The sequence below is a fragment of the Urocampus carinirostris genome, chromosome 10 (genome assembly GCF_059441175.1).
Source record: "Urocampus carinirostris isolate Australia breed hairy pipefish chromosome 10, RoL_Ucar_1.0, whole genome shotgun sequence".
NCBI lineage: Eukaryota > Metazoa > Chordata > Actinopteri > Syngnathiformes > Syngnathidae > Urocampus > Urocampus carinirostris.
The window spans coordinates 80,783-93,796 of NC_142358.1; positions in this window are offsets into that span (position 1 = coordinate 80,783).

Here is a 13,014-nt window from a genome sequence, read left to right on the forward strand (position 1 = left end):
CCAATTTAATAGATGCCCTCGGTGGCGTTTTTGCGGCAATGCAGCTAACATTGGAAATACATTCAGCTTTTGGAAATGAATGCCCACCGATTTAATGAGAACCCTCCGGTGGCGTTTTTGCGGCAATGCAGCTACCATTGGAAACACATCCAGCCATTCAAAATGAACTGCCGCCGATTTAATGAGTGCCCCCGGTGGCGTTTTTGCGGCAATGCAGCTACCATTGGAAATACATCCAGTCGTTTGAAATGAACGGCTGCCGATTTAATAGTGCCTCCGGTGGTGTTTTTGTTGCAATGCAGCTACCATTGGAAATATATCGAGCCTTTGGAAATGAAAGGCGGCCGATTTAATGAGTGTCCTCCGGTGGCGTTTTTGCGGCAATGCAGCTACCATTGGAAATACATTGAGCCGTTGGAAATGAACGGCCGCCGATTTAATGAGTGCCCCCCGGTGGCCTTGTTGCGGCAATGCAGCTATCATTGGAAACACATTGACACGTTGGAAATCAATGACAGCCAATTAAATAAATGCCCTCCGTTGCGTTTTTGCGGCAATGCAGCTACCATTGGAAATACATCCAGCCATTCGAAATGAACGGCCGCCAATTTAATGAGTGCCCTCTGGTTGCGTTTTTGCGGCAATTCAGCTACCGTTGGAAATACATCCAGCCGTCGGAAATGAACAACCGTCGATTTAATGAGTACCCTCAGGTGGCGTTTTTGCGGCAATGCAGCTACCATTGGAAATACATCCAGCCGTTGGAAATGAACAACCGCCAATTTAATGAGTGCCCTCAGGTGGCGTTTTTGCGGCAATGCAGCTACCATTGGAAGTACATCCCGCCGTTCGAAATGAACAACCGCCGATTTAATGAGTGCCCTCCGGTGGCATTTTGCGGCAATGCAGCTACCAACTGATATACCTCCAGCCGTTCGAAATGAACGGCAGCCAATTGAATGAGTGCCCCCCGGTGAAGTTTTTGTGGCAATGCAGCTACCATTGGAAATACATTGAACCGTTGGAAATGAACGCCCACTGATTTAATGAGTGCTCTCCGGTGGCATTATTGCAGCAATGCAGCTACCATTGGAAATACATCCAGCCGTTTGAAACCGAACAGCCGCCTATTTAATGAGTGCCCTCCGATGGCGTTTTTGCCGCAATGCAGCTGCCATTGAAAATACATTGAGCCGTAGGAAATGAACGTCTGCCGACTTATGAGCTCCCTCAAGTGGCGTTTTTGCGGCAATGTAGCTACCATCTGAAATACATCCAGCCATTCGAAATGAACGTCTACCGATTTAATGAGTTCCCTCAGTTGGCGTTTTTGGGGCAATGCAGCTACCATTGGAAATACATTGAGCCGTTGGAAATGAACGGCCACCGATTTAATGAGTGCCCTCCGGTGGCGTTTTTGCGGCAATGCAGCTACCATTGGAAGTACATCCCGCCGCTTGAAATGAACGCCCGCCGATTTAATGAGTGCCCTCTGGTGGCGTTTTTACGGCAATGCAGCTACCATTGGAAGTACATCCCGCCGTTCGAAATGAACAACCGCCGATTTAATGAGTGCCCTCCGGTGGCATTATGCGGCAATGCAGCTACCAACTGAAATACCTCCAGCCGTTCGGAATGAACGGCAGCCAATTGAATGAGTGCCCCCTGGTGGCATTTTTGTGGCAATGCAGTTATCATTGGAAATACATTGAGCCGTTGGAAATGAACGCCCACCGATTTAATGACTGCTCTCTGGTGGCGTTTTTGCGGCAATGCAGCTACCATTGGAAATACATCCAGCCATTGGAAATGAACAACCTCCAAGTTAATGAGTGCCCTCCGGTGGCATTTTGCGGCAATGCAGCTACCAACTGAAATACATCCAGCCGTTCGAAATGAACGGCAGCCAATTGAATGAGTGCCCCCCGGTGGCGTTTTTGTGGCAATGCAGCTACCATTGGAAATACATTGAGTCGTTGGAAATGACCGGCCGCCGATTTAATGAGTTCCCTCCGGTGGCGTTTTTGCGGCAATGCAGATACCATTGGAAATACATTGAATTGTTGGAAATGAACGCCTGCCTATTTAATGAGTGCCCTCAGTGGCGTTTTTGTGGCAATTCAGCCACCATTGGAAATACATCCAGCCATTCAAAATAAACGGCCGCCGAATTAATGAGTGCCCCCCGGTGGCGTTGTTGCGGCAATGCAGCTACCATTGGAAACACATTGAGCCGTTCGAAAAGAATGGCGATCGATTTAATGAGTGCCCTCAATTTGCGTTTTTGCGGCAATGCAGCTACCATTGGAAATACATTCAGCCGTTCGAAATGAACGGCTGCCGATTTAATGATTAATCTCCGGTGGTTTTTTTGCGGCAATGCAGCTACCATTGGAAATACATCCAGCCGATCGAAATGAATATAGCCGCTGACCTAAAGAGTGCCCTCCGGTGGCGTTATTGGGGCAATGCTGCTAACATTGGAAATACATTGAGCCGTTGGAAATGAACGGCCGCCAATTTAATAGATGCCCTCGGTTGCGTTTTTGCGGCAATGCAGCTAACATTGGTAATACATTGAGCCGTTGGAAATGAACGGCCGCCAATTTAATAGATGCCCTCTGTGGCGTTTTTGCGGCAATGCAGCTAATATTGGAAATACATTCAGCTTTTGGAAATGAATGCCCACCGATTTAATGAGAACCCTCCGGTGGCGTTTTTGCGGCAATGCAGCTACCATTGGAAACACATCCAGCCATTCAAAATGAACTGCCGCCGATTTAATGAGTGCCCCCGTTGGCGTTTTTGCGGCAATGCAGCTACCATTGGAAATACATCCAGCCGTTTGAAATGAACGGCTGCCGATTTAATAGTGCCTCCTGTGGTGTTTTTGTTGCAATGCAGCTACCATTGGAAATATATCGAGCCTTTGGAAATGAAAGGCGGCCGATTTAATGAGTGCCCTCCGGTGGCGTTTTTGCGGCAATGCAGCTACCATTGGAAATACATTGAGCCGTTGGAAATGAACGGACGCCGATTTAATGAGTGCCCCCCGGTGGCCTTGTTGCGGCAATGCAGCTATCATTGGAAACACATTGAGACGTTGGAAATCAATGACAGCCAATTAAATAAATGCCCTCCGTTGCGTTTTTGCGGCAATGCAGCTACCATTGGAAATACATCCAGCCATTCGAAATGAACGGCCGCCAATTTAATGAGTGCCCTCCGGTTGCGTTTTTGCGGCAATTCAGCTACCATTGGAAATACATCCAGCCGTCGGAAATGAAAAACCGTCGATTTAATGAGTACCCTCAGGTGGCGTTTTTGCGGCAATGCAGCTACCATTGGAAATACATCCAGCCGTTGGAAATGAACAACCGCCAATTTAATGAGTGCCCTCAGGTGGCGTTTTTGCGGCAATGCAGCTACCATTGGAAGTACATCCCGCCGTTCGAAATGAACAACCGCCGATTTAATGAGTGCCCTCCGGTGGCATTTTGCGGCAATGCAGCTACCAACTGATATACCTCCAGCCGTTCGAAATGAACGGCAGCCAATTGAATGAGTGCCCCCCGGTGAAGTTTTTGTGGCAATGCAGCTACCATTGGAAATACATTGAACCGTTGGAAATGACCGCCCACTGATTTAATGAGTGCTCTCCGGTGGCATTTTTGCAGCAATCCAGCTACCATTGGAAATACATCCAGCCGTTTGAAACCGAACAGCCGCCTATTTAATGAGTGCCCTCCGATGGCGTTTTTGCGGCAATGCAGCTGCCATTGAAAATACATTGAGCCGTAGGAAATGAACGTCTGCCGACTTATGAGCTCCCTCAGGTGGCGTTTTTGCGGCAATGTAGCTACCATCTGAAATACATCCAGCCATTCGAAATGAACGTCTACCGATTTAATGAGTTCCCTCAGTTGGCGTTTTTGGGGCAATGCAGCTACCATTGGAAATACATTGAGCCGTTGGAAATGAACGGCCACCGATTTAATGAGTGCCCTCCAGTGACGTTTTTGCGGCAATGCAGCTACCATTGGAAGTACATCCCGCCGCTTGAAATGAACGCCCGCCGATTTAATGAGTGCCCTCTGGTGGCGTTTTTGCGGCAATGCAGCTACCATTGGAAGTACATCCCGCCGTTCGAAATGAACAACCGCCGATTTAATGAGTGCCCTCCGGTGGCATTATGCGGCAATGCAGCTACCAACTGAAATACCTCCAGCCGTTCGGAATGAACGGCAGCCAATTGAATGAGTGCCCCCTGGTGGCATTTTTGTGGCAATGCAGTTACCATTGCAAATACATTGAGCCGTTGGAAATGAACGCCCACCGATTTAATGACTGCTCTCTGGTGGCGTTTTTGCGGCAATGCAGCTACCATTGGAAATACATCCAGCCATTGGAAATGAACAACCTCCAATTTAATGAGTGCCCTCCGGTGGCATTTTGCGGCAATGCAGCTACCAACTGAAATACATCCAGCCGTTCGAAATGAACGGCAGCCAATTGAATGAGTGCCCCCCGGTGGTGTTTTTGTGGCAATGCAGCTACCATTGGAAATACATTGAACCGTTGGAAATGAACGCCCACTGATTTAATGAGTGCTCTCGGTGGCATTTTTGCAGCAATGCAGCTACCATTGGAAATACATCCAGCCGTTTGAAACCGAACAGCCGCCTATTTAATGAGTGCCCTCCGATGGCGTTTTTGAGGCAATGCAGCTACCATTGAAAATACATTGACCCGTAGGAAATGAACGTCTGCCGACTTATGAGCTCCCTCAGGTGGCGTTTTTGCGGCAATGTAGCTACCATCTGAAATACATCCAGCCATTCGAAATGAACGTCTGCCGATTTAATGAGTTCCCTCAGTTGGCGTTTTTGGGGCAATGCAGCTACCATTGGAAATACATTGAGCCGTTGGAAATGAACGGCTGCCGATTTAATGACTGCCCTCCATTGGCGTTTTTGCGGCAATGCAGCTACCATTGGAAATACATCCAGCCGTTTGAAATGAACGGCTGCCGATTTAATAGTGCCTCCGGTGGTGTTTTTGTTGCAATGCAGCTACCATTGGAAATATATCGAGCCTTTGGAAATGAAAGGCGGCCGATTTAATGAGTGCCCTCCGGTGGCGTTTTTGCGGCAATGCAGCTACCATTGGAAATACATTGAGACGTTGGAAATGAACGGCCGCCGATTTAATGAGTGCCCCCCGGTGGCCTTGTTGCGGCAATGCAGCTATCATTGGAAACACATTGAGCCGTTGGAAATCAATGACAGCCAATTAAATAAATGCCCTCCGTTGCGTTTTTGCGGCAATGCAGCTACCATTGGAAATATATTGAGCCGTTGGAAATTAACGGCCACCGATTTAATGAGTGACCTCCGGTGAAGTTTTTGCGGCAATGCAGCTACCATTGGAAGTACATCCCGCCGCTTGAAATGAACGCCTGCCGATTTAATGAGTGCTCTCCGGTGGCGTTTTTGCGGCAATGCAGCTACCATTGGAAGTACATCCCGCCGTTCGAAATGAACAACCGCCGATTTAATGAGTGCCCTCCGGTGGCATTAAGCGGCAATGCAGCTACCAACTGAAATACCTCCAGCCGTTCGAAATGAACGGCAGCCATATGAATGAGAGCGCCCTGGTGGCATTTTTGTGAAGTTTTTGTGGCAATGCAGCTACCATTGGAAATACATTGAACCGTTGGAAATGAACGCCCACCGATTTAATGAGTGCTCTCTGGTGGCGTTTTTGCGGCAATGCAGCTACCATTGGAAATACATCCAGCCGTTTGAAACCGAACAGCCGCCTATTTAATGAGTGCCCTCCGATGGCGTTTTTGCGGCAATGCAGCTGCCATTGAAAATACATTGAGCCGTAGGAAATGAACGTCTGCCGACTTATGAGCTCCCTTAGGTAGCGTTTTTGCGGCAATGTAGCTACCATTTGAAATACATCCAGCCATTCGAAATGAACGTCTACCGATTTAATGAGTTCCCTCAGTTGGCGTTTTTGGGGCAATGCAGCTACCATTGGAAATACATTGAGCCGTTGGAAATGAACGCCCACCGATTTAATGAGTGCTCTCTGGTGGCGTTTTTGCGGCAATGCAGCTACCATTGGAAGTACATCCAGCCATTGGAAATGGACAACCTCCAATTTAATGAGTGCCCTCCGGTGGCATTTTGCGGCAATGCAGCTACCAACTGAAATACATCCAGCCGTTCGAAATGAACGGCAGCCAATTGAATGAGTGCCCCCCGGTGGCGTTTTTGTGGCAATGCAGCTACCATTGGAAATACTTTGAGTCGTTGGAAATGACCGGCCGCCGATTTAATGAGTTCCCTCCGGTGGCGTTTTTGCGGCAATGCAGATACCATTGGAAATACATTGAATTGTTGGAAATGAACGCCTGCCTATTTAATGAGTGCCCTCGGTGGCGTTTTTGCGGCAATGCAGCTACCATTGGAAATACATCCAGCCATTCGAAATGAACGGCCGCCAATTTAATGAGTGCCCTCAGTTTGCGTTTTTGCGGCAATGCAGCTACCATTTGAAATACATTGAGCCGTTGGAAATTAACGGCCACCGATTTAATGAGTGCCCTCCGGTGAAGTTTTTGCGGCAATGCAGCTACCATTGGAAGTACATCCCGCCGCTTGAAATGAACGCCCGCCGATTTAATGAGGGCCCTCCGGTGGCGTTTTTGCGGCAATGCAGCTACCATTGGAAGTAAATCCCGCCGTTCGAAATGAACAACCGCCGATTTAATGAGTGCCCTCCGGTGGCATTAAGCGGCAATGCAGCTACCAACTGAAATACCTCCAGCCGTTCGAAATGAATGGCAGCCAATTGAATGAGAGCCCCCTGGTGGCATTTTTGTGGCAATGCAGCTACCATTGGAAATACATTGAGCCGTTGGAAATGAACGCCCACCGATTTAATGAGTGCTCTCTGGTGGCGTTTTTGCGCTAATGCAGCTACTATTGGAAATACATTCAGCCGTTCGAAAGGAACGGCTGCCGATTTAATAATTAATCTCCGGTGGTGTTTTTGCGGCAATGCAGCTACCATTGGAAATACATCCAGCCGCTCGAAATGAATAGCCGCTGACCTAAAGAGTGCCCTCCGGTGGCGTTGTTGGGGCAATGCTGCTACCATTGGAAATATATCTAACCTTTGGAAATGAAAGGCGGCCGATTTAATCAGTGCCCTCCGGTGGCATTTTTGCGGCAATGCAGCTACCATTGGAAATACATTGAGCCGTTGGAAATGAACGGCCGCCAATTTAATAGATGCCCTCTTTGGCGTTTTTGCGGCAATGCAGCTAACATTGGAAATACATTCAGCTTTTGGAAATGAATGCCCACCGATTTAATGAGAACCCTCCGGTGGCGTTTTTGAGGCAATGCAGCTACCATTGGAAACACATCCAGCCATTCAAAATGAACTGCCGCCGATTTAATGAGTGCCCCCGGTGGCGTTTTTGCGGCAATGCAGCTACCATTGGAAATACATCCAGCCGTTTGAAATGAACGACTGCCGATTTAATAGTGCCTCCGGTGGTGTTTTTGTTGCAATGCAGCTACCATTGAAAATATATCGAGCCTTTGGAAATGAAAGGCGGCCGATTTAATGAGTGCCCTCCGGTGGCGTTTTTGCGGCAATGCAGCTACCATTGGAAATACATTGAGCCGTTGGAAATGAACGGCCGCCGATTTAATGAGTGCCCCCCGGTGGCCTTGTTGCGGCAATGCAGCTATCATTGGAAACACATTGAGCCGTTGGAAATCAATGACAGCCAATTAAATAAATGCCCTCCGTTGCGTTTTTGCGGCAATGCAGCTACCATTAGAATTACATCCAGCCTTTCGAAATGAACGGCCGCAAATTTAATGAGTGCCCTCCGGTTGCGTTTTTGCGGCAATTCAGCTACCATTGGAAATACATCCAGCCGTCGGAAATGAACAACCGTCGATTTAATGAGTACCCTCAGGTGGCGTTTTTGCGGCAATGCAGCTACCATTGGAAATACATCCAGCCGTTGGAAATGAACAACCGCCAATTTAATGAGTGCCCTCAGGTGGCGTTTTTGCGGCAATGCAGCTACCATTGGAAGTACATCCCGCCGTTCGAAATGAACAACCGCCGATTTAAGAGTGCCCTCCGGTGGCATTTTGCGGCAATGCAGCTACCAACTGATATACCTCCAGCCGTTCGAAATGAACGGCAGCCAATTGAATGAGTGCCCCCCGGTGAAGTTTTTGTGGCAATGCAGCTACCATTGGAAATACATTGAACCGTTGGAAATGAATGCCCACTGATTTAATGAGTGCTCTCCGGTGGCATTTTTGCAGCAATGCAGCTACCATTGGAAATACATCCAGCCGTTTGAAACCAAACAGCCGCCTATTTAATGAGTGCCCTCCGATGGCGTTTTTGCGGCGATGCAGCTACCATTGAAAATACATTGAGCCGTAGGAAATGAACGTCTGCCGACTTATTAGCTCCCTCAGGTGGCGTTTTTGAGGCAATGTAGCTACCATCTGAAATACATCCAGCCATTCAAAATGACCGGCCTCCGATTTAATGAGTTCCCTCCGGTGGTGTTTTTGCGGCAATGCAGATACCATTGGAAATACATTGAATTGTTGGAAATGAACGCCTGCCTATTTAATGAGTGCCCCCGGTGGCGTTTTTGCGGCAATTCAGCCACCATTGGAAATACATCCAGCCATTCAAAATAAACGGCCGCCGATTTAATGAGTGCCCCCCGGTGGCGTTGTTGCGGCAATGCAGCTACCATTGGAAACACATTGAGACTTTCGAAAAGAATGGCGACCGATTTAATGAGTGCCCTCAGGTGGCGTCTTTGCGGCAATGCAGCTACCATTGGAAATACATCCAGCCATTCGAAATGAACGGCCGCCAATTTAATGAGTGCCCTCAGTTTGCGTTTTTGCGGCAATGCAGCTACCATTGGAAATACATTGAGCCGTTGGAAATTAACGGCCACCGATTTAATGAGTGCCCTCCGGTGAAGTTTTTGCGGCAATGCAGCTACCATTGGAAGTACATCCCGCCGCTTGAAATGAACGCCCGCCGATTTAATGAGTGCCCTCCGGTGGCGTTTTTGCGGCAATGCAGCTACCATTGGAAGTACATCCCGCCGTTCGAAATGAACAACCGCCGATTTAATGAGTGCCCTCCGGTGGCATTAAGCGGCAATGCAGCTACCAACTGAAATACCTCCAGCCGTTCGAAATGAACGGCAGCCAATTGAATGAGAGCCCCCTGGTGGCATTTTTGTGGCAATGCAGCTACCATTGGAAATACATTGAGCCGTTGGAAATGAACGCCCACCGATTTAATGAGTGCTCTCTGGTGGCGTTTTTGCGCTAATGCAGCTACCATTTGAAATACATTCAGCCGTTCGAAATGAACGGCTGCCGATTTAATGATTAATCTCCGGTGGTGTTTTTGCGGCAATGCAGCTACCATTGGAAATACATCCAGCCGCTCGAAATGAATAGCCGCTGACCTAAAGAGTGCCCTCCGGTGGCGTTGTTGGGGCAATGCTGCTACCATTGGAAATATATCTAACCTTTGGAAATGAAAGGCGGCTGATTTAATCAGTGCCCTCCGGTGGCATTTTTGCGGCAATGCAGCTACCATTGGAAATACATTGAGCCGTTGGAAATGAACGGCCGCCAATTTAATAGATGCCCTCGGTGGCGTTTTTGCGGCAATGCAGCTAACATCGGAAATACATTCAGCTTTTGGAAATGAATGCCCACCGATTTAATGAGAACCCTCCGGTGGCGTTTTTGAGGCAATGCAGCTACCATTGGAAACACATCCAGCCATTCAAAATGAACTGCCGCCGATTTAATGAGAGCCCCCGGTGGCGTTTTTGCGGCAATGCAGCTACCATTGGAAATACATCCAGCCGTTTGAAATGAACGGCTGCCGATTTAATAGTGCCTCCGGTGGTGTTTTTGTTGCAATGCAGCTACCATTGGAAATATATCGAGCCTTTGGAAATGAAGGGCGGCCGATTTAATAAGTGCCCTCCGGTGGCGTTTTTGTGGCAATGCAGCTACCATTGGAAATACATTGAGCCGTTGGAAATGAACGGCCGCCGATTCAATGAGTGCCCCCCGGTGGCCTTGTTGCGGCAATGCAGCTATCATTGGAAACACATTGAGCCGTTGGAAATCAATGACAGCCAATTAAATAAATGCCCTCCGTTGCGTTTTTGCGGCAATGCAGCTACCATTGGAAATACATCCAGCCGCTGGAAATGAACAACCGACAATTTAATGAGTGCCCTCAGGTGGCGTTTTTGCGGCAATGCAGCTACCATTGGAAGTACATCCCGCCGTTCGAAATGAACAACCGCCGATTTAATGAGTGCCCTCCGGTGGCATTTTGCGGCAATGCAGCTACCAACTGATATACCTCCAGCCGTTCGAAATGAACGGCAGCCAATTGAATGAGTGCCCCCCGGTGAAGTTTTTGCAGCAATGCAGCTACCATTGGAAATACATCCAGCCGTTTGAAACCGAGCAGCCGCCTATTTATTGAGTGCCCTCCGATGGCGTTTTTGAGGCAATGCAGCTACCATTGAAAATACATTGAGCCGTAGGAAATGAACGTCTGCCGACTTATGAGCTCCCTCAGGTGGCGTTTTTGCGGCAATGTAGCTACCATCTGAAATACATCCAGCCATTCGAAATGAACGTCTGCCGATTTAATGAGTTCCCTCAGTTGGCGTTTTTGGGGCAATGCAGCTACCATTGGAAATACATTGAGCCGTTGGAAATGAACGCCCACCGATTTAATGAGTGCTCTCTGGTGGCGTTTTTGCGGCAATGCAGCTACCATTGGAAGTACATCCAGCCATTGGAAATGGACAACCTCCAATTTAATGAGTGCCCTCCGGTGGCATTTTGCGGCAATGCAGCTACCAACTGAAATACATCCAGCCGTTCGAAATGAACGGCAGCCAATTGAATGAGTGCCCCCCGGTGGCGTTTTTGCGGCAATGCAGCTACCATTGGAAATACTTTGAGTCGTTGGAAATGACCGGCCGCCGATTTAATGAGTTCCCTCCGGTGGCGTTTTTGCGGCAATGCAGATACCATTGGAAATACATTGAATTGTTGGAAATGAACGCCTGCCTATTTAATGAGTGCCCTCGGTGGCGTTTTTGCGGCAATGCAGCTACCATTGGAAATACATCCAGCCATTCGAAATGAACGGCCGCCAATTTAATGAGTGCCCTCAGTTTGCGTTTTTGCGGCAATGCAGCTACCATTTGAAATACATTGAGCCGTTGGAAATGAACGGCCGCCGATTTAATGAGTGCCCCCCGGTGGCCTTGTTGCGGCAATGCAGCTATCATTGGAAACACATTGAGCCGTTGGAAATCAATGACAGCCAATTAAATAAATGCCCTCCGGTGGCATTTTGCGGCAATGCAGCTACCAACTGAAATACCTCCAGCCGTTCGAAATGAACGGCAGCCAATTGAATGAGTGCCCCCCGGTGAAGTTTTTGTGGCAATGCAGCTACCATTGGAAATACATTGAACCGTTGGAAATGAACGCCCACTGATTTAATGAGTGCTCTCGGTGGCATTTTTGCAGCAATGCAGCTACCATTGGAAATACATCCAGCCGTTTGAAACCGAACAGCCGCCTATTTAATGAGTGCCCTCCGATGGCGTTTTTGAGGCAATGCAGCTACCATTGAAAATACATTGACCCGTGGGAAATGAACGTCTGCCGACTTATGAGCTCCCTCAGGTGGCGTTTTTGGGGCAATGCAGCTACCATTGGAAATACATTGAGCCGTTGGAAATGAACGGCTGCCGATTTAATGACTGCCCTCCATTGGCGTTTTTGCGGCAATGCAGCTACCATTGGAAATACATCCAGCCGTTTGAAATGAACGGCTGCCGATTTAATAGTGCCTCCGGTGGTGTTTTTGTTGCAATGCAGCTACCATTGGAAATATATCGAGCCTTTGGAAATGAAGGGCGGCCGATTTAATAAGTGCCCTCCGGTGGCGTTTTTGTGGCAATGCAGCTACCATTGGAAATACATTGAGCCGTTGGAAATGAACGGCCGCCGATTTAATGAGTGCCCCCCGGTGGCCTTGTTGCGGCAATGCAGCTATCATTGGAAACACATTGAGCCGTTGGAAATCAATGACAGCCAATTAAATAAATGCCCTCCGTTGCGTTTTTGCGGCAATGCAGCTACCATTGGAAATACATCCAGCCGCTGGAAATGAACAACCGACAATTTAATGAGTGCCCTCAGGTGGCGTTTTTGCGGCAATGCAGCTACCATTGGAAGTACATCCCGCCGTTCGAAATGAACAACCGCCGATTTAATGAGTGCCCTCCGGTGGCATTTTGCGGCAATGCAGCTACCAACTGATATACCTCCAGCCGTTCGAAATGAACGGCAGCCAATTGAATGAGTGCCCCCCGGTGAAGTTTTTGCAGCAATGCAGCTACCATTGGAAATACATCCAGCCGTTTGAAACCGAGCAGCCGCCTATTTATTGAGTGCCCTCCGATGGCGTTTTTGAGGCAATGCAGCTACCATTGAAAATACATTGAGCCGTAGGAAATGAACGTCTGCCGACTTATGAGCTCCCTCAGGTGGCGTTTTTGCGGCAATGTAGCTACCATCTGAAATACATCCAGCCATTCGAAATGAACGTCTGCCGATTTAATGAGTTCCCTCAGTTGGCGTTTTTGGGGCAATGCAGCTACCATTGGAAATACATTGAGCCGTTGGAAATGAACGGCTGCCGATTTAATGACTGCCCTCCATTGGCGTTTTTGCGGCAATGCAGCTACCATTGGAAATACATCCTGCCGTTGGAAATGAACAACCGCCGATTTAATGAGTGCCCTTAGGTGGCGTTTTTGCGGCAATGAAGCTACGTTTGGAAACACATTGAGCCGTTCGAAAAGAACGGCGA